A 24444-nucleotide genomic window follows, 5' to 3' on the forward strand; every position below is an offset into this window, starting at 1 on the left:
TGGACGGCAAACCCCCACTGCTCCAGTGTGCTGCGCTGTCGGGAGGACAGACGATGGGGCACAGTGGGGACACGCACTCCCCACGCTCCCTACACGGTTCACATTGCTCTCACGTGACATTTCGTAAACTGTATTGATTATGATTCTCTTCTGTTCAAACCATGAATTTCCTCCCCTGAGTTGCAAAATAAAGGCCAGATACCTTTGCTTCCCTCCCCTGTCTACATCTTCACTGTTATCCTTCCTCTGCCGTCCCCCGCCCCCATCCACCCGCCCACTGCCTTTTCCTCCCACCATCACTGTCTGCAGAGCTACCTCATCCTGAACAGCTCTGATCTCCCTATTAGTTGGAATCTCCTCGGACGTCTTTTCTCTGTCCTGTGTCTGTGTTTACTGGGTACGTGCGGGAAGCATCGATGGGAGAGCGGAGGCGGGAGATAGTTCAGGGAAGGCAGCCCCCTTCGGTGGGTGTGGGCGGCGGGGGCCTCAAGCCTGCGGGGAGGCTGTGGTTGGTGGTGACCAGCAGGGCTTCCCAAACATTTCCACGCATGAGGCTCACCTGGGGACTTTGTTAAAATGCGGTGGCCGACTGGGACGTGCAGAAGCCTGGGCTGTGCCTTTGTCCCAAGCTCCTGGGTGCCGGTGATTCTGCTGGAGTGTGGTTTGCAGACCACATTTTGGAGAACAGTGAAACTATAAAGTTGTTTCTCCTGAAGGGTGAGGAGGCTGGGGCATTCACATACCCACTTGGGGGGGGGGCTTATTAGGTGGGGGCTGTCTTGCCATGTTGGCCTGTCCAGTGGCCCAGCACTCAGACAGAGAGGCGCCGACACCTGCAGTTTGGAAGTCCGCTTTGGGAGCTTCAGACATAGTGGGCTGGATCTTGTAATTCTGGCCATCAATGCACTTCTCTTCCTCCGTGCCAGACTACCAGATCCCTGAAGGGAGGATCTGTGATAAACCTTCCCTAGCCCCATCCAGCGCATGCTTTCGTATTTGCGCAGGGAGTGCATTGCGGCTGCTCTCCACTTCGAAAATACTACACTTGAGGTTTATGGTAAGGATCACTGACAAACTCCATTTGGTCATCCCCAGTCTCAAGGTCTAAGACGCAGGTCCACCGGAAAGAGCCTTCTTTCTAGGTCCACATCTCTGAAGGGAACTGTGGCCAGGTCCTTGGGGGCCAGAGTTCACAGGAACAAGAGAAAAGAGTGCTCTGGAAGGAAGCAAAAACCACTTCAAGGATTTGTAACACTATTTTAAGGGGAAAACCGGAAAACGGCTCAGAAGAAGAATTCTGGCGAGAAAGTTTTGGAGTAGCTATTGCTACCTCATCTAATTCTCCCTCTTAAAGGCACTTAAATTTTTTTCTTTTTAATTAAGTAATCTCTATGCCCAATGTGAGGCTTGAGCTCATGACCCTGATATCAAGAGTCACATGCTCTATCGACTGAGTTGGCCAGGTGCCCGCTGAAGGCACTTTTCTATTCATTCCTTCAGGGGTTTCTGTTCTTTGTTTTACAAATTTTTTCGTGTTTGATCGATTTTCCTTTATGAGGAACAAAAATTTGGTTTTCTAATCATAAAGGTTAAAATGAATCTTTGAACCTGGTTGCTAAATTTCCTCTCAATTGTTAAAACCTTTTTTCATTTGAATATCTTTCCCTAAATTTCATTTTTCCTTTAACTCCTAAACTCTAGCATTTAACAAACTCTCTATGATGCGGAACTTTTCTCATGTTCTATGAAATAACCACTAAGCATTTATTGATGAGCTCCTATGTATATAGCATTCTGGTTGATTGAAAAGAAATATGAGGCTTTCTCTTGGCCCTCAGTTATTTAGGTGGGGATGAAAGATAATATGGAAATGATAGAAAACCATTTTTAAGTGTTTAAGGCTATCCAGTGACAGCTGGATATCTGATTTTCCCCCCATTCAGCCCTGATTTCATATATTTCCTCTTGTCAGGTTTTATAAATTGGGAATTCAAATTCCCACTGGAAAAGATATGATCCTGTAGATACAGGAATTGACCTAAAGGCAGGATTGTGTGCTGGTATGATTAGGGAATATCACAGAGAATGTGTGGCATTCTAGCTTATCCTGGAGAAGTAGGTCAGGGTTGAAAAGACTGCAAGCAGATCAGGGACATCACAGCCATTGTGTGCTCCAGGGCCCAAGGTCTGGTTTGGTGTTCAGTTGGGTCCTAAAGTGGGGGAAGAGACCTCTGCCTTCCAGTAAAACCAGCAACTGAATCAGGATTCTTGATTCTTTTCTGGCATGTCTTTCTCGTCTTCTTCTTTTTAGTTCCTCTCTTGGAGTCCATAAATATTTTAAATATTTGTTTCATAATCCTGACCACTTTGATCCTTTCTGGCCTTTCAAAGCTCATATAATTTCTTTCCATAGATCCTTTCTGTGGGGTGGTTTAGAGCAAGGAGTGAGTGATAAACTTGTTTCTCAGTTAGATAATCATTTGGGGGAAGAAGCATGTTTTCCTTTGATTCATTCTCATCACTTGTTGAATAATATTGAATGGAATAGTTGACTGGTAAAGTAAAAAGAATACAAAGAAAAAAAAGAAAATCACAGAAAAATGATACGAAGTTTTTCCATATTGACAAATCCTGGCTTCTGAATACATATACAACCATTCTACTTTGTGAGGCCCTTCCACTTGCATGATTTCATTGGAAACATAGAACATTATGATGGAATAAATGTACATGGTCCCCACTGTGAATGGCACGGAATAGTTATATGACCTTGTGGAGCAGAGTCCTGCAAATTAGTCCTACTACTTACTAGTCTTACAGCATTGGTGAAGTTCTTAAGGCCTCACAGCCACAGCTTCTTTGTCTTTAAGCTAAGGATAATAATATATCTATGGGTTGTTGTGGCGAGGCGAGAAGCTGGCAAAGACAAACACGTGAGCGCCTCTTGGTCAGTGTTTCTTTCTCCTCTCATCTCCCTTTCCAGTTCATAGAACTGGAGGGCTGGAGGAAAACTTAGGCCTTTCAGTTCAATTCATGGCTTCTTGGAAAAAAAAAAAAAAGTACAAAGGGGTATGACAATTCAAAATAATATTTCTTTTTATAATTTAACCGACTGATGCTAGCTCATGACTATTGATAGCACTTCTGCTGACTGAGTGCATTCTAGGAATCCACTGTTTGGGGATATTTCTGTTCTTGCCCTAACTCTGGAGTCTTAGTCCCTTATTTTATAGAAATAGTTGTGAACACATAAATGCCTTTGTTTCTTTATTTCTTTACTGTATTCTGACAGAGTTACGTGGTTATCTGAGACTCATCTAGTCTCAACATTACTGTAGCATTATTTGTTTTTGTTTGTTTGTTTGTTTGTTTTAGCCCTGTGTTTATTTTGATTGGTTGGCGTGTGCGTTCTGATTGGTTGGCGTGTGCATGCCAATTGAAAGGTGTGCCTGTCTTGATTGGGAGGTGTATCTGTTCTGCCGGGGTGTTCGTTCTGATTGGTAGGTGTATACTGTTTGGTTATTAAGTATGTTGAATCTCCCTGGGATTACATGCTCTTATACATTTTTTTATTCTTTTTGGAGCTTTAGGATGTGTCTTTTAAGAGAAGGTTATTTTAGTAAATTCTACCAAATTAAAAGATGAATAGTAAGAATCTGCTGGTTTCCTGTTTATGACTCTTTCTGAGCAAGCATTCATAATTATTTTCTAAAATAACTTTAAGTGAATGCTAATGGAACTATGTATTATCAGTCCCACATTGGGAGGCTAATTATCCATCTGAAATCTCAGCAAATTATTATGCTTGTTGGTGTACTCCGTGTCAGTGAGGTGACACATTGTAATTATGTATTCATTTTCGCTTACTCTTTGTCTTTTACGTGTATCATCAAACAAGCTTTCTTTATTGCAGTTATGGTTATTTTAGTGGCAAGGACTTTCACTTGAATTGACACAAAAACCATCCCTTATCTCTGGGCCACATGGTCTTTCCTGAGGTTCAGATGTGACATAGCATCTGCTACATAATCATTTCTAATGATACGTTTGTAGACACCTTCAAAGTTCCTTTGGTTTCTCTGTCTGAAGTGTTGGATCATTAGATTTATGAGTGGACTGATGCGTTTCTCTGAATTCCACTGGCATAGATATGTGGGCCTGTTTTTCATTGATCTACATTAGATTTTCCCTATAAATGATCCCATAGTTTTCAGTCCAGGAAAACAAACGAATCTTTGATGTTCCTCCCTTTTTACTGCTCTCAGTTGCAACTTGAGGTAATATACTAGATTTTGGCTACTAATAGTTTATGTTTTCTAATACTTGAACCTTTGTTAGATGCTTTTCTAAAACAAAAATGTCTTGTTCTACAAGCAAATTTATTTGTTAACATGTGCTTTTAGTACTTCCTAAGCATATTAACTTTTCTTAAGTTATAATCTAAAACTGATGAGGGATTAATCTATTTTGACTTGAGGAAGCCTGGATACTCATTTATTAAGTGTTACCTTATATTAGAGCTTGAATAGCATTATTTTGTTTTCCAGCTAGGGAACTAACCCACTTACGGGAGGCTCTTCTTTCATTATTTGTATTGACTTAAGATTTTCCATATTTGGTGATTTTTAGTAGGGAAGTGTATGAAATTTGATTTTAAAGTTGGCTTAGAGCTTCAATCAGAATAAATCATTTCTTTGTTATTCCTTTTCATCTGTGTATTCTCTGTGTATTCTCAGCTGTTAGCACAACACTAGGCTCAGAATAGACAATAAATATTTGTTGAAATAAATAGCTCCCCAAAGGCTTGCTCAAGTCTTTCTTTTGTTCAGTCACCTGGCAAGAAAATGAGGTCTTTACACCGATTTTGTCTTCCGAGGCCTAATTCCTTCGTTCTTGTGCAGATTGGCATTATGTAATTTTTCTACTATTGGAGAGCATTTTCTGTGAGAGCAGACTCTTCTGGGTGAATGAATTTCTCTATCAGCTGTTGAAGCACTGAGTTTGGGTTTAAAAACATGTAGAAACGTTTGTCTGTCAAGACTAAAGAGATTGTTTAGTGGAAGAGAAAGGGAGTATTTAAATCAGAAAAATTTGCTTTTTATTTGAGATCCTTGAAGCTCTCCATGCTGGCCATCACTTCCTGGATGGAGTAAGTTCTTTTGCTAGATAATTGGAATTGAATCTCTAAGCCATAATTACTCACTTGCTGGTTCTGTTTGCATTTTAGGAGGGGGTAATTCTAGACTTCTACAGGTAGTCTACACACATGCCAGATTGATGGTTCTTTGTTACAGATTCACTGTTCTTAAGCCTTATTGCAGTGGTTCTTAAATACAGTTAGTGGGCACTTTTGTTTTTTCTTTCATACAGTACAAAGTAATACTGATAATTTTATTTATCAAACCATTAACCTTTTGATTTATTCTGTATGGTGTATTCTTTCTGTTTGTCTACATTGAGGTAGCGGAATGTAATTTGGAAGTAACTACATAATCAGAGAATTTGAAGACATTTCCGTAGAGGTAGTGGCATATATGTTCAGGTCCAGTGCTCTGGGCGCCTGTGACAAGGAACTGGTTACGGTGACAGTCCAGACGTGGGAAGTGAAGGGAATGAGGAGAACCGGGATATTGTTGTCCCTTTTCTCTGGGGTATCAACTAGAGCATACACTTACTAAGAATCACAAAGTGACATTCAGCGCAAGGCAGTGGTTTATGCAGTTTGTGGTTGGGGACTTTCATCGAAATCAGATCTTCACTTCAAATCTGTTTTGAAAGTAGGTGCTGTGTAAAAATCATTTAAAAATGTGGCAGCCAGGAAAGGCCGCTTGAGCCCTGCTGGAGCCCTGCTGGAGCCCTTTTTCTTCCTTGGGCAACCGCTCTTGAGGAGTGAGCTGCGGGTGTGTTCTCATTATCAGTTAGTGGGAACGCCTGGGGCAGCCTTCAGCAGGAAGCCAAGTGGCTTGACCCTGCCCTTCCTGCTTAGTGAATGGCCACTCGTTCTTACACAGGCGCTGGAGGGAGGGCTTGGTGTTCTGGTTCTTTGTGTGTGTGTTTGTGTGTGGAAGAGAGAGACAGACAGACTGACAGAGACTGCTTCTTTGATTCTGCAAGCCATCGTGAATGCCTTCAGTTAGGGAGATGCCGCACTTGTTCCCCTTCAGCAAGTTCCTTGACCTAAGTCACCTAATGGGCATCCTAAGAAGTCACCCACCATCTTTATTCCTAATGTCGTGATCATTTACCTGAGCCCCTTCCAACTCCCCTTCTGAGATGCCCTTTGGGATGGATGCGGTGGTGCCTGGGGACCGCCCCTGCCCACAGGGAGCCCGTGACTAATAGCTTGGCATGATTACAGTGGGAATCTGGGTCTCGAGTGAGGATGTAGGCCAGCCGCAGCCTCCCGCTGTCTCAGGCAGGTCAGGCCTTTATTGATTGGGCCCTGCTGCCTCTTGCTGGAGGCCTTGCCCCAGGGAGTCAGGCTGGCGGGGCTCTTGTGCTGAGCTCTCGGGGCTCAGGGGAGTTGAGCCCACGGGGTCCTGGTGGGGATAGAGCATAAGCTGAGGGCAAGAGGCAGCCCAGAAGCCGAGAAACCAGGGGCGGCGGGAAATTGGAGCTGGAGGTCTCAGAGCAAGGAGCCCTTAGGAATCTCTCTGGAGATGAGAGAGGTGGAGGTGGGCACGCCTGAGGGAGGGGAGGAGCTTCAGCCCTTTCAGATGACATTTTATGGAGGAAGAGAAACTAATCTGGGGTCATGGTTGTGGGGGGCATCCAAACAGGTTCCCTCAATATAACTGTTACCTGTTTTTCCGAGGCAAATCCCAAGCCATGTTTGAGGATGAGTGAAGCATGGTGGCTGTGGGTCTGGGCTCCGGCATCACCCGGTCAGGATTCGAATCTGACTCCCATACTTGGCTGGGTGGTAAAAGATGAAGACCACTGTATCTTTCCAGGTCTCATGAGCCTCATCTATGAAATGGGGGGTAAATCACAGCAATTGTTGTAAAGAATCAGTGAGAGAATATTTTGTATAGGGCCCAGAAGTAGTAAATACTCAATAAAAGTTAGCTGTTGTTATCCCTACACAGCTGACTTACATCGGTGTCTGACTTACATCGGTGCAAGGAAGGAACAATGAACAATTGTAAAAACAAAACAAAACACACACACAGCTATTTCTTATTTATTGAGATCAGAACAAAGCATATCCTTGAGTCTGGATGCTTTTTGTGACATATGAGGGTTACAAAATTAAGTTTTATGTGTGTAAGCAAAGAAAAGGCATCTTAAAACCTTTTATTATTTTGTTTCATTTTTAAAGTAATCTCTACACTCAACATGGGGCTCAAACTCACAACCTTGAGGTCAAGTCACACACTGCATCAACTGAGCCAGCCAGACACCCCTTAAAATACTGATTTTGGGAGGGGGGACTATTGTTTACATCCAGTAGCTGGATACAAATGATTTCAGTGATGGTGTTTGTGGCTGTTGTCATGTTTGCATTGAAAATCGGTGCATTTTCCATTATCAAAAAATAAAATAAAGTCCTCTGCCACCAAGAGAAGTTAGTAGGAATGGGGCCCGGGAACAATAAAGTCTTTTTGATGCATGTGTAAGAGCTCTTGTGTCCTGACCACTTCAAGCCTGCCGGGTCCCATGCTGTACTCCACTCCTCCAAAGGGTGCCGTTTTATGTAGACTCCTGCTTGCCGGCGGACTGGGAAATCTATAGGGAAGGTGGTCCTTCCCTTATAAATAAAAAGTTCTTTAGTCCACTTTCTGTCTGCAAATCCGAAGTGTGGCAAAGGCTAGTCACATAGATTCCTTAGGAATCTTAGTTTTTTACTTCTAAGGAATTAAATGTATTAAACCATGCACTTTTCAAATGAAAACAAATTCTTGTCATTTTATGGAACCCAAGTCTCTAATGGAATCTGGAAATGAAGAGTCTTTATGGCATGACGAGTTGAAGTCTTCATGTAGAATATTGTGTCAGTGGTCATCCTTATGCTTCTACCTTCCCCACCTTCATTTTCCATCTCAGTGGGACCCTCACTGGTCATATTAATCCTTTGAATGATAAAAGCTTGGAGAAGCACCACCACACAGTGTTAAGAGCATGGCCTGTGGAGCCCCAGCACTGGAGTTTGCATCTGGTTCTGCCACTTACTTAAAAGCCAAATCAGTTTGGACAGGCTCTGTCTGTCCTAGGTGTATTTCAGCTGAAAACGGGGGTATTAATATTACTTTCTCATCTATCATGTGTTCAGAAGTATAGAGACTTCTTATATTTGGTACATAGTAAGCACTATGTAACCATTAACTTTTCTTTTAGAGCATTGTAATAGAGCACTATGAGCTGCTGAAACAGACATACTGCATAGATCAGTGACTCAATTTAGTAGAAGATTTCCTCACTTATTTGAAGTCTAAAATGGCTTTTCTTGACTGGTAGGGACCTATCAAACCAGGTGGCACTTGCTATTAATAAAAATATTCAAATGTTGCGTATCTACCTTGAAAAAGGAGACATCTCAGCTAATCCTAGGGTTAATCATATATGGTCCATATTTAGGCCTAGCACCAAGAAGCTGCTAATAAAGTTATACATATAATAAGGGAATGCCTAAAGGAGTTGTATAAAAGTCCTTATAGGAGAGAAGTTAATGATTTGGAATGGGGGAAGAAAGTAAAAGTGAGCTTGGATGCAGAAAAACAAAAGAAATAGTTCAGTCTAGATGAGAGTAGAAAACTGTAGTCCATGCTGAGTGCAGGGAAAAAGGGGACTTTTGAGTTTGGAGCGTTGTTAGTGATTGACATGTGTTGTAAGTGGCCGTAGAAGCAGGATCTGGTAACAGTGAACTTAAGACGGGTGCTGGAAACCAGTAGCCCATCACCAAATAGATGAATCTGAGGTGATAGCAGCCCATTAGGGAGGATGGATGAAATGGCTCACGTAGTCCTGAAGGGACAGTAATGGGTTCATCGGCTTTTCATCATAAAGAGAAAGCAAGCGGAATAATAAGGCTAATTAAGTCATTAAAGAGTATTAATGTGTTCCTGGTGTCTAGAAATAACTATAGATATACGTTGTCTAAAACTCCGCACATTTGAGTTTACAGAGCAGCTTCACTAGGGAAAATGAGAAGTATTTCCTCACTTCATAAGGATTTTACTGTAGGTTTTTTCCCCCATACTTTACTAGCTTCCGAGTATGAATTTATGAACTTAATTCTATATAAATCATTTCAAAATGATGACTTATAGCTAAACTAATCTTCAAATATTTTTTCCATTGAAAGAGGATTTCAAGCAATATTATAAATGTGAATACTTCATAATAAATTTTAAATTTAACTGCACTTTTATATACTTTTTTTCCTATTAGATCAATATTTACATAAATCAAGTATGTTTATATTCCTTTGTCGTTTGCTTAGCTTTGCTTATACTAAAGACAAATCTGGAATATCTGATATAGTCTACTTATATATCAACTGTTAGATAGATTTTCTGACAACTTACTTAAAAAAATTGGGTAGCAAAGCATATTTCTCCATTAGAATGCAAACCATACATTTTGTGGTTTTGACTTTTAGAGCATATGTAGAGCTAAATTAAGTTGACTTGCATCAAATGTAATGAGCTTCTAATCCAAATGAAGGCGCCATGTTTTATATATGACGTTGCCATTAAGGTAGCCAGATATTTAAATTAACAGTATTAGAATGTGCTTTATAGAAGGTAAGGGATGTTTTACTATTATAGTAGGGAAATAATAAAAATTAATTCCACCTAAATCTACTCCTTCTTTCTTCTGTTTCAAGTCTCCTGGCTTTTGAAAAGTTACAGAAACAAAATAAATTATTTCCATACCTTTTATAGAGATTACATGGATCAAGAATTTTTCATCTTTATTTTTTAGGCATTGTTCTTCTAGTTCTGGGCCTTTGGCCAGACCACTGTCCTCTGTCACTCAAAAGTCCAACAGGCTTAAGAAAAACAAAAAACGTATTTCAGTGTTTCTAATTTGTCATTTTCAGAATAGAACTCAGGCCTATAAGGCAGTATAGTATTTGGTGACCTGAGTCTTTCCAATCATTGACTAATTTGTATATGACATAAATGCCAGAAGGCCCGTAGAAAACATTCATGTGCTTGTAGAAATTAATTGACTTGACAGTTTTAAGGGTTTCTTGCATGGTTCAACTTTACAGAGGACAGTGATAGGAAAAAGTGAGAAGGATAAAAGTGATAGGAAAAAAGTAGATTAAGAGGGAAGGGAATTCTGAAAGGAGCAAAGAAGTTAACAGGTAGGTCGGTGAAGACAGAAAATTGAAGAGTTGATTCTTATGGTGATCTTATCTCCTGCTGTGGGTTACTGTGCTGGTCCCCATCAAGAACTGTAGTATATTGAAAGTTGAATGTGTCTGGCTTTAGGCCTTTCCTGGTATCTGAGGCCATTTCCATTCCACAGTGGTTTCTAACCTTTAATAAGTTCTTTCTGCTATGGTGAGAAATATCACTGATAGAAACATGGAAACAGATCAACTTTTGGTGTATATTTCTTGAAGTGATTGATGTAGTCCGGTGAGCCCTGTAAGTCACCGGAGTGTCCCAGTGCCATCTACAAGCACCTGCGTTGCTGTGAAAGTTTCCCTGAGTGAGCCAGGGCTGTTCAGCTGTAGGTGGTGAACAGTCGTATGTCAACTATAAATGGCAAATATTCTCAAACTAGTGGAGAAGCGGCACTGTTGCCAAAATTTTCCGTTTCACTTTGTGCAGCTTCTACTGTGGAGACCTGAAATAGTTTCTGTAGTTTGGGTATCTACGTAGCCTTGAAATCTGAAGTTAATAGTACTCTCTGTTAAATACGTTTTGAAGGAAGTTCATTTGGCATTGAGATAACTGACTCCAGTAGCGATTTGCTTTTGTACATATAAAAAAGGTCAACATGGAGGTATGCGAGGAATGCATTCTTAGGTCATGTGTGTCTAAGAAAGCGAGCAAATAAACATCTTCTCTTTGTGTGCTGAAAGGGAGGGAGTGCTGTTTATTGGCATATCATAACTACACTCAACTTTTGTGAATCCATTTTGCAGGAAGGCTGTCATCTGGTACAGTAGCTAGACAGAAGTTTTGGATGCCAACACCTTTTTATACTTTAGTTGCTGTCTCCAAGGACAGAACTTCGGATAACGTTACATTTACACACATTTATGCTGGCGTGTATGCATGCACGCATACACCCCACAAGATTCTTCAGACACTAATGGCAAAGTATGAAAAGCCTAATGCCTTTGGGAAGGACTCAGGAAAAAGCTCAAAAGAAACTGGTTTTCCACGGAAATTCTGTAAGCCCCCGAGGCACTGAATACCTACAGAATGAAAGCCCAACTCAGAGGTTGTCGGAAATCTTTCCAGCCTTCTAGTTATCAAAATACTGTGAACATATGTGGGCACAGAGTTTTCATTAGCTTTTATAAATAAGGATACGTGGAAATTTCCTAAAAATAAAGACACACTGTAGGAGAAACTGACACTTTATTTCAAGTCATTTCTGAGAGTTAGAAATGATTTTCGGAAGGGAATGCACATTATGTTTATGATAAACAGGAATAAGAGGGGGAAAGGCATCTCTTCATTTTTGTACAAATGTGATGTCATTTCTCAAAATAAACTTTCAGCAATAATACTGGATCAAAAGTATTAAAACAGTGTTTGACCAGGCTGTTGGTAGCAGAAACACCCGATTCTAATTGACTTCAGCAAGGAGGAAATTCTTTCATGTAACAAGCAGTGGAGAGGTAGGGAAGCCTCCAGATGTCGCGGTGGTGCAGGCGTGGGCGTGGGCCTCTGGCTGGGGCTTTGGCTTCTGTGAGATTCCTCTGCCTTAGGCTCATAGCAGCTCAGCGAGGGCTTCTAGCATCCTTATCCCGATGCAGCAAAACCAGAGACAGAAAGGTCTCTTTCTTCTGGCATTTCCTTTTTGGGAGCAAGGCAGACTTTCCTAAGGTCCCTCCACCACGTAGCCACCCCTGGCGGCAGTATCCAGTCCTTTTTTGAGTCTGAGAGTCAGACCTGCCTAAAGGATCAGCCCACAGGAAGGGGAACCAGGCCTTGGACGCAGTGATGGTCCCTTTCAGGATTCACACGTGAACTGAGGACTGGGTCTCCTGCCATTCCTTGAAGCGTGTGACGGAGGGATGGGTGCCACAATAGATTTGGGGCTTTGCTAACAAGGGTTAAGGGGGAGATGGAAATGGATAATGGGTCGCCAACCAGAGGTGTCTGGCAAATGACGGAAAATGATGGAAACAGAAAATGGTGGGAAAGAATTAATTTTAAAAAACACTGTAAAACATCTCTATCAAAATGAAACCTTTGGTTTTCTAGGTTAAAATTATTATTTTTGTGAATAACTCTATTTTTGTAAAGAAAAGGGACATTCTGCCAAAAAATAAGAATTTATTTTTAAAAAATTTCCTGAATAGGGGCACTTGGGTGGCTCAGTAGGTTAAAGCCTCTGCCTTCGGCTCAGGTCATGATCCCAGGGTCCTGGGATCGAGCCCCACATCAGGCTCTCTGCTCAGTAGCAAGTCTGCTTGCCTTCCTCTCTCTCTGCCTGCCTCTCTGCCTACTTGTGATCTCTGTCTGTCAAATTCATAATAAATAAAAAATCTTTAAAAAAAAAAATTCCTGAATAGAGCAATTACAGCCTCTAGCATAGGGTTAAGGTTGAACAACATTTTATCTTTGTCACCAAGAGTGAAGGAGTTGGAAGTCCATAGCTGATATGCATCTTCGATTGGTTTGGGACAGCAACTGGCGTGCTTCATTCTCATGAAGTAAAAGTCCTGATGAAATACGAGTATTTAGACTTGGACCAGCTTTGGAAAGAACCCCTAGTATTGTACTCAAAAGAGGGTTTGGCCGTGAGATTAGTGAGAAAGATACAATTATGTCTTCATCGAATCTTGTAGCCTGTGGATTTTTGACTAAGTGTTGAGAGTCTCTGATCCTTGTCACTAAAACGGTAATGGTACCAGCTCCTCTATTCAGTCCCTGCCTGTTCTGCCAGGCCCCATGCCCAGTAGGTAGTAAATTCCACCCCCCCCCCCTTTTTTTTAAGGCACCGACATACTTGGCCCATGCTCCTGTCCTCCAGGTGCAGCAGATGGGCATCAAAACCAGGTCCGTCCCATCTTTTTTTTTTTTTTTTTTTTTTTTTTAAGATTTTATTTATTTATTTGACAGAGAGAGATCACAAGTAGGCAGAGAAGCAGGCAGAGAGAGAGAGAGAAGGAAGCAGACTCCCTGCTGAGCAGAGAGCCCGACGCGGGACTCGATCCCAGGACCCTGAGATCATGACCTGAGCTGAAGGCAGCGGCTTAACCCACTGAGCCACCCAGGCGCCCAGGTCCGTCCCATCTTGATGCCCATTTTGCAATATGTCAAGAAACATGAGTAAGTGGTGATTCTGGCCCCTGTTGATGGAAAGGTGCTGGATCCAGTCCTTGGGCAGATGAGTCAGCGTGTGCCAGTGTGCCTTTCGGTCGTCGTGCTGAACACAAGCTATAGTATTTCCAGTGTGGCCGGTATTAAAGGAAGTTCTCTTCCCTATGTCCCTCCCAGTTAATTCTTCCCAAAGCAGCCAGTTATGCTATTCAGGCAAAAGGCAGCTTGATGAATCCTCTGCTGAGAGCCATCTTGGGGCTTCTTCTTGTAGTAGAAGCTACAATTGTAGAGGACCTCCTGGTCCTCTGCCTTCTCTGTCCCTGCCTCCCTCCATTCCTTGACATGGTCTCCTTCTACTCTTCTCTTCCTTGACTCTGTTCTTCCTTCCATCCATCTTAGTGTTCTGGAACACATCAACTTCCTTTCTGTTTTTTAGGACTTTGCCTTTGAGGTATGTCCGTCCTGGACTGCTCCTCCTCCTGAAGCAGCCTGGTGTGTTCCCTCCTCTGTTGCAAGTCTCGACTTGAGTCATTACACTAGGACTACCCCCAACCCCCAGCCACTCCCCATGGCAACTCTAACCTGTTGATACAAGTTTTTGCTATTTTACATCCTGTATATTGATTGGCCTGATGTCTGTCTCACCCCTATTAGAAGCTCTACGAGAGGTTTGGTCTGTTTGGTGTTTGGCTAGACCCATGTGCCGAGAATGGGACTCAACACAAGAGAGGTTTAGTAAGTACTGTTGGCCAGGGGAGTGAGATGACAGCCGTGGCTGTGGACCCCTGAGAGAGATTCGCAGGAGCGTGGCATTACGTTATTGTCAGACCTTCTTCCGATGCTTCTGTCAGGTGAGGGGTGTCCTGTCCTCCTCCCTCACCAAGAGTGAATCAGAGTGTCTGGTTTTGTTCCACATATTTTACTCCGACATTCCTTAAAACGTGGAACCTGGATAGAATTCTCCACTGCAAGAGAAATTTTGCAGCCTAGTTGACTTTAAGCATTTCAGAAGTCTTAAAGGTAGTCACCCAAAAGCGTCTATGTGCCAGTGACTCTGCAGACCCAGAGAAACACTCAAGATAATATTGACCCGTATGTAGTTTGCTGCTTGTCGTTGATAAGCCAAATGAAGGCAGAGCTTCGTATAGAATTAGTATTGTTTTTGCTACCCCAACAGCATGATGGCCGGTAAAGAACAGAAAACTAGGTCAGACTACCCCGTGTGTACATCTGGCAGGGAAGGAGAACAGGTGATTCTTCCATTCTGGACCAGACAAAGATGCATATTGCAGTGGTGGTAACCAGCTTTGAGGGATTAGACCTTTGCACCTTTGGGATCTTGAGGAGTTTCCATCACTTAATAAATATTTCTGGGGCATCTGGCTGGCTCAGACAGTAGAGCATGCAACTCTTGATCTTGGGGCTATAAGTTCGAGCCCCACCTTGGGTTTTCTTAAAAAAACTAAAATCTTTTAAATTAAAAAAATTTTTAGAAGATTTTCTTTGTTTATTTGACAGAGAGAGATGTGAGAGAGGGAACACAAGCAGGGGCAGATGGAGAGGGAGAAGCAGGGTTCTTGCTGAGCACGGAGCCTGATCCCAGGACGCTGGGATCACAACCCAAGCCCAAGGCAGATGCTTAATGGCTGAGCCACCCAGGTGCCCCTAAATTTAATATTTAATTTAAAAATTAAATCTTTAGGGGGCCTGGGTGGCTCAGTGGGTTATAGCCTCTGCCTTCGGCTCCGGTCATGATCCCAGGGTCGGGGATCTACCTACTTGTGATCTCTGTCTGTCAGATAAATAAATAAAGTCTTTAAAAAAAATTAAATCTTTTTTTTAAAGATTTTATTTATTCATTTGACAGAGAGAGATCACAAGTAGGTAGAGAGTCAGGCAGAGAAAGAGAGGAGGAAGCAGGCTCCCTGCTGAGCAGAGAGCCTGACGTGGGACTTGATCCCAGGACCCTGAGATCATGACCTGAGCCGAAGGCAGCGGCTTAACCCACTGAGCCACCCAGGCGCCCCTAAAAAAAATTAAATCTTTAAAAAAAATGTTTCTTTGACCATGTGCCAGCTACTGTGTTAAGAGGTAGGAACACAGTGATAAATAACAGAGTAAGGTCCCTACCCTCATGGAGCTTCCAAGTGAGTAGGGAAAGCAGACATTTAACCAGGACCCACATAAATAAATAGAAACCCATGATCAAAACTCTGGGCGGGGGCTGTGGGGGAATAAAAAAGAAAAAAAAAATAGGCAGTGTTGACAAGGGAGTCACGGTGGGAGGGGCCAGGGCAGATGTCTTCTAGAAACTCAAACTTAACCTTTGAGGAGGTATGAGAGTCCTGCTACAGAGCCGGTTTCTGTAGTATTCCTATTAATAGCCACAGCGATCCTCAGAGGTCACGGCCAGATCTCTGTCACAGGGGACACAATATTGGGAAGTTCCTTAAGATTCAGAGGTTCTAGGAAGAGAATGGCAGTTGATATCAGGCTAACCGGGTTGCTCAGAGGGACAGGGTTCTGTTGCGGGGAGTGTGTATGTGTGCAAACAGCACGTATGGCCAGGATATCTGGACCGCAGCTCTGTAGTGGGGGAGGGGTGGCGGCGGCTGCAATGCACCGGGCCTTAGAGGAAGCCCGCACTGATGGGACAGGCCTCGCGCTAGGGGAATCTGGGAGGGAGCGGCAGCAGTAGGGCTGGATTCTGCTGCTTGGGTTAGGGTGTCTTGGGGTTTCCAACCGTGAGGCTGTATAAAGTCACACCGTTCTGGGGGAAGAAACAAAAATAGGAGAAGAGACTTCATGCTGAATCAAGAAGATCAATGTTGGTTTAAGCTTGGATTGAAAGATGCTGGTTTTTAAAGACTCTGCTTGCTCTCCTCGGGCCATGCCCGAGTTGCTTCCAGGGCTGTAAAGGTTAACCTTGTACCTGTGAGCGGTGTGTGGAATTCAAAGTGGCAGACAGCTGTTCTTTACGTGCGGAGTATGGGTTTTCGGCAAAAATGACTGCTCGTAAGTAATTCCTTCGGCTTCTTCCAAGGAAGAATTGAAGGGCTATGGGTTTCCATCGGAGGGAGAATCAACCCAAGCCAAACCTCCATGGATTCTTTTGAAAACCATTTTGGAGCAAGTGGTGTCTGCCTGGGCCATGGAATTGCCATTTCTCTGCCCTGGTGTGTTGGGACCCGCACGTGGTGGCCCATTTAATTTTGGAAGTCTCCGCCGTCTCCCCTCAGATCTTCGGTGCCTGTGTACGCGCCTGAGGATTGTGCCACTGCGACCTTGGAAACTTGGTCCCTTTGCGGACTTCAGTAGTCCCATCAGGGAGTTTTTCTTCCCTGGCTCTGCTCAAAATACGGAAGGAACCCCTGCATCAGAGCACCTGTGTCAGAATCTGCTGCGAGGCTTCTGCTAAACCTGCAGGTTCCTGGGAGGACCCCTGCCTGGAAAACTCGAGGATCCAGATGGAAATGAGCATGGTGGCTCCGTGCCTGCGGGTCCTTGGGACGACCTAAATATCATGACTTCACCCCACGCGTTGGCCCGTTATTGTGATTTCTGTGATGGCAGAGAGCAACAGAAGCTTCCAGAAACCCTCTTCAGGGCTCTGGCCTATACTTACCTGAAAGGTTACTCATAGCTGCCTTTTTCCTTTTTTCCCCCCAGTTTTGCCCAATTTCTTTTCCAGAATAGACTGGCAATTTACCTGTCTATTCTCCATGGGCCAGCTCATAGGGATGTGATGTTATGTGATGGGGATTTTTTTTTCAGGATGATTAGAAAAAGATATTTTAGGACAGGGCATAGTAATTTGTGAACGAGTTCTAAATAAAATGAAGTTATTCTTTCAGGAATCGTCTGTTTCTCCAGAACTGGGCTGAGGATGTCATGAGGTCTGTAAGGCACCTCACGGTAACCACAGTCATCCCGAAAGCTCACCTGAGATTCAGCAACTTCCTGTCAGCACCCTCCTTGGCTGCCCGACCACTTGGTCCAGCTGCTGTTCCTCCATTTGCGTATCAGAGAGTGATTTAGGATGACTTGTGAGGGGAGGGAAATAGCCCTTAGATAAAGGGATAGAAGTTCAGTCTTTGTTTTCTGTGTCCCCTGGTGCTGAGCACAATGACCAACGCGCAGCGGGTTCCAGTCAAGCCTGCTGTTCCCTGTGTTAGGTTCAGGCTGTTAGTTCCCAGGGAACAATCTCCCTAAGACAGTGGGGCAGAGCGAATGGTCATTTGAGTCACCAAAGCCTTCTACTGAGGATACCAAAGCCAAGACCAGACATGCCAGTCAGATGCTGATTTTATATGTCTAGGTCACTCGTATATTTGCTGGGTTTCCATGAAGTGTGAGAAAATGATCACGGACCAACCGTTCCTAAATCCGCCAAACAGTGAACCACAGGCAGGAGAGCCTTGAGAGAAGCTAAGGGCATAGCTATCAGCTGTGAGGAGGGAGGCAACCAGCTCTTTGAAGAGGCCCAAGGCCACACGAGTGTCCCAGGGGCCACAGGAGAAGGGAGAGGAAGGCATGAGGAGGAGTCCCCAGGCAGGCTGAGAACTTCTAGAAAGGCGGTGGAGATGCCCTGAGGCTCCCCACAGAGGAACCTGGATGTGAGCAAGCAGAGCCGCACCTGCCCATTCCCTTAGATTTCTCGCAGCTCCTTGAACTGGCTACTCGGTAAGTAGGCCTTTTATAGAAGAACCTTAAAAAAAAACCCAAAACAACGATGCAGTTGCTTTCTGTGGAAGTATGACGCTGATGTTCGGCTCTCTATAAATATATACTAAGTAAGTGTTACTACCGTATGCGAGTTCATGCCATTACATAGTTGGCTGCTGAGGTAAAAACAAATTGCCCATCCCTCTGTAGGAAGTGCTGGCACGGTTTCTTGGGTGTTTCATCTCACAGTATGGCAGAGGGCAGGGAGTTCAAGTATTTGAAGAATTCAGGCATCAGTACTAATTAGAGGCCCAGCTACCGATTTCCTTGACGATGCTTCTAAAGACATTTATCTTGTTAGCATTTTTTATTGGTTTTGGCTTTTGGTTTTTCACTTCTTATCTTTATTTATTTATTTTTTAAAAAGATTTTATTTATCTGAGAGGAAGAACACCAGTGTGGGGGCGGGGGAGGGACAAGCAGACTCCCCGCTGAGTGTGGAGCCTGGATGCGGGGCTCTGTCCTGGGACCCTGAGATCATGACCTGAGCCATAGGCAGATGTTCAACCCTCTGAGCCTCCCAGTGCCCCTGGGCTTTTGGTTTGTTAGATACAGAATCAAACACTTGGTCCCGGGGAAGGATTCTTGAATGAAAATGCATTTTTCACTGCTGTGCAATGAATATTTGATGGCTTTCTTTTTTTTTTTTTTTCCCCGGCCTTGAAACACTAAGGTGCTGTAAATACCTCTGAAAAGGCTTTTCAGTAAGTTCACATTACTTGTCAGAAAAGGTTGATGTTTGTCTCACATCAGTTAAAAGGCATGGCTGTAGTCTTCCTTCCCCTAAATTGGAGGTATTGGTTTCTTACATTCAGCCAACCCAACGGAAAGGTGTAGAGTTTTCATATGAAAAATTCCTGTGAGGTTTCAATAGCTCATAATGCTGTTCCCCTAACTGATCGATCTTTAACCTGTTCACTTCTTAAATAAGTTTCACTTTTTTTTTTTCCATTTTGCCAACATCAGCAGTTAAATGGTGTCCCCCCACTTTTTCCTTAAATAGTGTGTCAGAAGTAGAATTTAAACCCAGGCCTCCTTATGAAGACCAGAATCATTTCCTTGTCATAAAACTCTTTCTGAGAATAGTGATAATGCTTTGCTAAAAGTGTTCCGGAGCAAAGACTTTCCAGAAGCATGCAGACACGATGAGTGTGTGAGACGGAACCAGTTGCGGTAGCCACACTTGGCAGAGGTCATGTGACCTTTCAGTGCCAGGAGGTCATGTGACCTTTCAGTGCCAGGAGTGAACAGCAGGTTTGTGAGTTGTCGGCCTGGGGTGGTTTGGGTGTGACCCAGCCTCTGGGGAAGAACCTGAATCAAATCCTGAGAGACTTCTCTACCTCAGGAGGCTAAACACAGAAGCCAACACTCTCCTCAGACCCATCGAGTCAGTTAATTGTTAGATTTATAATTCCATAATTGATACCCGCTCTTATGGGTGGTTAGGCAGCTAACTAGCCATATGGAAGTGATGTGGAGTTATAATCAAGGTAGAATTGAACAGCAGAGTAGAAACTCAGCAGCGTTTTTGGCTTCTGTGCTATGGGAAAAAGGGATCTGGACCGGGGATGAATACTTGGCTAATTCGTTCTTGAGAAGGGCCTAATGGCTTCTCCTTAAGAATAGGGAGGCAAGAAATAAGCAGGAAATATGAGAGAAATGAGATTTAAGATGAGATTGGCAAAAAGGATGAGTACTTTAAAACCATAACAGCCCCCTGGACTTCACTTGGCTGTACAACAGAACAAATAGCTGGGAGTGGACGACCAGCCATGAGTTTACCGGATTCATAGTGAATGTGATTTTTGTGCCTCTGCTTTTATACCTGCCTCAGTCTGCTTTGGGGTGCTGTAGCGATCCCTCCCGCCTGCCATCAAGGCTCCCGGGCTGTGCCTTTTTGCCAGATAGGATTTTGCCAATTGCCTCCTGCAAAGGAAATGTTCAAAAGGTGTATGTTGCAGTGAATTTCCGAAGTAATTGAAAATATCACCTTCATAAACAAAAGGGCTCGTTTTATTTTCTTTCTCCCTTCCCTTCTTTTGATGATTAAAAGTAAGAACACTGAAAGCACTCCCCATTGTTTTCACTGTCTTGACCAAATAAAAGAAATACTGTTAGATGGCACAGTATTGGCAGTGAGAGGAAATACAAAGCAGGTTTAACATGAACCTTATGGAGGTTCAGTGGAAGGAACAGTGGAAGACCACTAAAACGATGCGAGAAAAGGCTTACTAATAATGTTACGTACTGGTGTAATTAAATAAATATGGAAAATTTTCATGCATTTAGATGGTGGTCTAGATCCTAACACTTCACCACTCACTTTCAAATAGAAGCTATTTTTGTAAGCACGTAGGAGTCCAGTAATATCATTTTGGCTAGAAATCATTTTAAGTTTACATCACTGATGCGGATGGATTAAGCAGATGCAAGGAAATTAAAGAAGAGAATGTTTAGATTTCAGAGAGTGAATTCTTTGTAACGTGAGACGTGGAGCTTGGAATATTGCCACAGTTTGGGGGAAGACGTTTTAGTGACACCATGTTTTCTCTCCATGATTCTTAAACCCACACACACGTATGTATACATACACATGTACACACACACAAACTCACAACATGTGGGAATAGTCATTGTCCAGAATTCTAGAATTCACAATTTTGTAACCAGCTTATAGAGTGATTCATACAACATCTTTTTCTATTTCTTTTTTTTTTTTAATCATACACTTGAGTAAATTGTGAATTAAGGATTTTTTTTTTCTTTTCAACTAGTAAAGTGGTATCTCTTGGAATGACATCTTAATTGCCCATGGTAAGGTATATCTTCCCGGTCAAAATGTCTTATTATATCCTGGGGCGCCTGGGTGTCTCTGTGAGTTAAGCTGCTGCCTTCAGCTCAGGTCGTGATCCCAGGGGCTCCCTGCTCAGTGGGGAGTCTGCTTTCCCTCTCCCTTTGCCCCTCCCCCCGTGTTCTCTCTCCCTTTTTCTCTCTCAAATAAATAAAGTCTCTCTAAAAAAAAATCTTACTCTATCTTAATATAAGGTAAAGTTCAGAACTATAATTAAAGAAGGGACTTACAATTTTTTTTCCAGTGGGTCTAATTATAAAAGGATTTTGCAGTAGCATTACCCATGACCAAATTTGTGGCTAGCATTATATGCCTTGTCTTTATTTTGTACGTTTCTTTTCATTTTATGATTAGATTCTTTTTTCTTTTTTTTTTTTAAGCATTTTATTTATTTGACTGAGAGAGCAGAAGCAGGGGGAACAGCAGAGGGAGAGGGAGAAGCAGGCTTCCTGCTGAGCAGGGAGCCTGATGTGGGGCTCAGTCTCAGGACTTTGGGGTCATGACTGGAGCCAAAGGCTGCCGCTTACCCGACTGAGCCACCCAGGAGCCCCGAGATCCTTAATAATCCTTGCCCGCCATTCCCCTCTGCTGTTCTAGGACCTAGAGAAATACAGCGTGACACGTGGTCTTCACTTACTGTAGTTCATCAGAGAGGAGCTCGACCCTGGACGTGTAGGATCTAGTGTTACCAGCACTGATTTATAAGCACCAGGACTGTGTTAGGGTGACTGTCTTATTTTGTCCTCACGGTACCCCTGTGTGAAAGAGCTGGTATTTTGCCTGCTCGCAGATCAGGAAACAGGTTCACAGAGCCTTGGTGTGTCTTCCAAGGCACACAGTCAGACTGCAAGGGAAGGAGCTTCCCCTTACCCAGGATTTAAACTCAGCTTCCTCTTATCCCCAAACCGGGGCCCTTTGGACTGTGCTACATCGCTTTTCCTGTAACTTCGCCTATTTCAGAAATTAATTTATCTCCCGGAACAAGCAATTTTCTCTCTGCTAGGTGTTATGACCTATTTTCTGTTTCATAACATTGCCAAGGACATAATTTAAGACTCTGTACGTTTTTATTTATTTATTTAAAAGATTTTATTTCTCTATTGGAGAGAGAGCAGGAGAGCAGGAGTTGGGGAGCGGCGCGGAGGGAGGGGGAGAAGCAAACTCCCTGCTGAGCGGGGGGGCACCGAACCCTAACTTCAGCTCTAACCCTGATAATCAAGGGATCAGGGCCTGAGCCAAAGCCACACACTTAACGGACTGGGCCACCCAGGCGCCCATAGGCTGTGTACGTTTTTTAATTGTCAACACGTCACTCTTTTGTTTGTTATTACTGTTTATTTGCTCAAAAATCAGGTAGTTAAGAAGCTAAGTCACTCAGCCAGCCTACATACAGGAAAAAAAAAAGAAAAAGTAGCCCTGCCTAGGGAGTCATCTCCTCCACCGGGAACCAGCCCCTCCCTTGGGCATTTGCCTTGGAGCATCTGGGCCTCAGGGGTGCTTGTTCTTGGCTTAATTGTTTAGCTCAGTAACTGTTCCCTGGGCTTTTGCAGTTGTGCACTTCTTTATTAGAAAGGGATGAATGTTGGATTGTATTGAGGCTGTATGAATGTAGTTTTGATTTAAAAAAAAAAAAAAAAACCACACATGGGCTCAGACATCAACCAGGACAGGTGGATAATCAAAGAATCATTTCCTTTTTTTTAAATGCAAAAATAAAAGCCATCTAAGTTGCGGTATCATATAATTTTGAGTGTTTTGTGCAGTGTAAGAAAAGAGAACCATTTGACCTTGAGGTGTAGCTAGGTTCACTGACATAGGATTGTATTTACTTCTCCAGGAACTGAGACGTGCTGTTGGTCCTGCAGGAAGTAATGTTTGCGTAGTCAGAATGTTGTAAATGTAGCTGCATAGTTTATTGGTTAATCTCCACCCAAGACAAGACATAACTACAGGGGGAAAAAAAAAAAAAACCAAACAAACCAACCAAGGCTTAGAAACCTCCCCAATTTGGGAAGAGGGAAAGAGCAGACAGAAGTCCACAGCTAGGCGGCAGGAGGGAAAGAGAGGCCGTGGAGGGACACGTTGGGATTCTGATTTCCTTCTCCTCCAGGGTGGGATGTCAAGATGCACTGTGTAAGGCTGTTGAAACAAGAAACAGAGCTAACCAATTGAAGAGCTAAAAATAGCATAATCAAGAAAACTAGGGAAGAATTAGAGGTGAAGGAAGTGTGAATGAGTTAGATATGAGGGAGGCAGGCAGCCAGTCAATAGATTCTGTCTAAGGTTGACAAATCAAGAAGAGATACAAGCCTATTACGTGGTTAGGCTGATAACCACCAGGACTGTAAAAACAGTAATAATGGAAGAGAGTGGGAGTGGGGACTGTGGGCTCAGGGACACTTCCTTACCACTTATTATCACCTGGTTCTGTTTGGAAAAAATTAATTGCATATGCATCACTTTTAAGGTAATTTGAGAAAAAAAAAAAAAAGATTATAACAGTTGTGGATGCCCAGTCCCAAGAATACCTTTCCACATAGACTCTTCTGTCGCTGCTGTTGCCAGGCCACCAGGGACTGCTGTTGCTAGCGGCAGAGGGCTCGAGTTCCCCCAAGAATCTGGACGGTGGGAGGTTGGGGTGGGTGGTAAACAGCGTACACCCACCGTCTCCCTCAGGTCTTCAGCTGGTTTCATGTTTGGATCCTGATCAGTATGTGGCAGAAAACGACCACCTTCCCCAAACGTGCGAAGGAAGAGGCTCCTGCAGCTCTGTAGACCCTCCCTCCCAAGAAAGCTTAGCAGCCCTCCTCATGAACACCCGGCCGCCTCCGGTGGGATGCTGTGGCCGTCTGCAGCAGAGAGGCCTGCTCTGCCTTTGTTTTCTCCGGTCCGAGGAGTGGCTGAGCGTCAGGGCACCGACTTCCTTCCAGGAACTTCCTGCGAGGGGAAATTTCGGCTTTTCTGCATGAACACTCCAAACGCCTGTGGGCCGAACAATGGCCACAGCAGTTGTTTTCCAAGGCACTTGGTCTTGTTTTGACCTTGAGAAGTGTGGTTTGTTGTGTTCATGGCGCCTCCAGGTGGGCAGTCAAGGAAGGGCCTTGTGGGGCTGGGGGGTAGGAGCTCCCGGAGAACCATGAAGACTTACTTGCTTCTGCCATTTTCGCTTTTAGCCCTGGGCTGTGTGGTCCCGGGACAGCCATTCAGGACCAGGTTTTGGGTGGGGAGTGGAGTCCAGGGTGCGACTGGGGAAGGAGCTTTCTTGGGAGGTCCTGCCAGTAGCTCAAGGATGCGCCCGGGCTTAGGACTTTGTTTGAATAGATGCCTCTATCCAGTGTGTCCCTCTTTGCCTCTCTCCAGCCAAGTTTCTAAGTAATCCCATCTTTTGAGAAACAGGAACTCCAAGGG

The 24444-nt window shown here is 43.6% G+C and overlaps 1 protein-coding gene and 1 long non-coding RNA gene across 2 annotated transcripts in view; one reads left to right on the forward strand and one right to left on the reverse strand.

The window, feature by feature from the left end:
- The window catches only part of GNAQ (G protein subunit alpha q), a 305806-nt gene that overhangs the window by 24742 nt on the left and 256620 nt on the right, over positions 1 to 24444 (forward strand). The gene's annotated exons all lie outside the window — the stretch shown is intronic.
- Positions 22932 to 24401, reverse strand: LOC123393437. The gene is made up of 2 exons (XR_006608217.1): positions 23565 to 24401; positions 22932 to 23175 (listed from the first exon to the last, which is right to left on the reverse strand). It is a non-coding gene; the product is annotated as an uncharacterized LOC123393437 (long non-coding RNA).

The sequence above is a fragment of the Mustela putorius genome, unplaced genomic scaffold (genome assembly GCF_011764305.1).
Source record: "Mustela putorius furo isolate JIRA1106 unplaced genomic scaffold, ASM1176430v1.1 tig00000854_pilon_pilon_pilon, whole genome shotgun sequence".
NCBI lineage: Eukaryota > Metazoa > Chordata > Mammalia > Carnivora > Mustelidae > Mustela > Mustela putorius.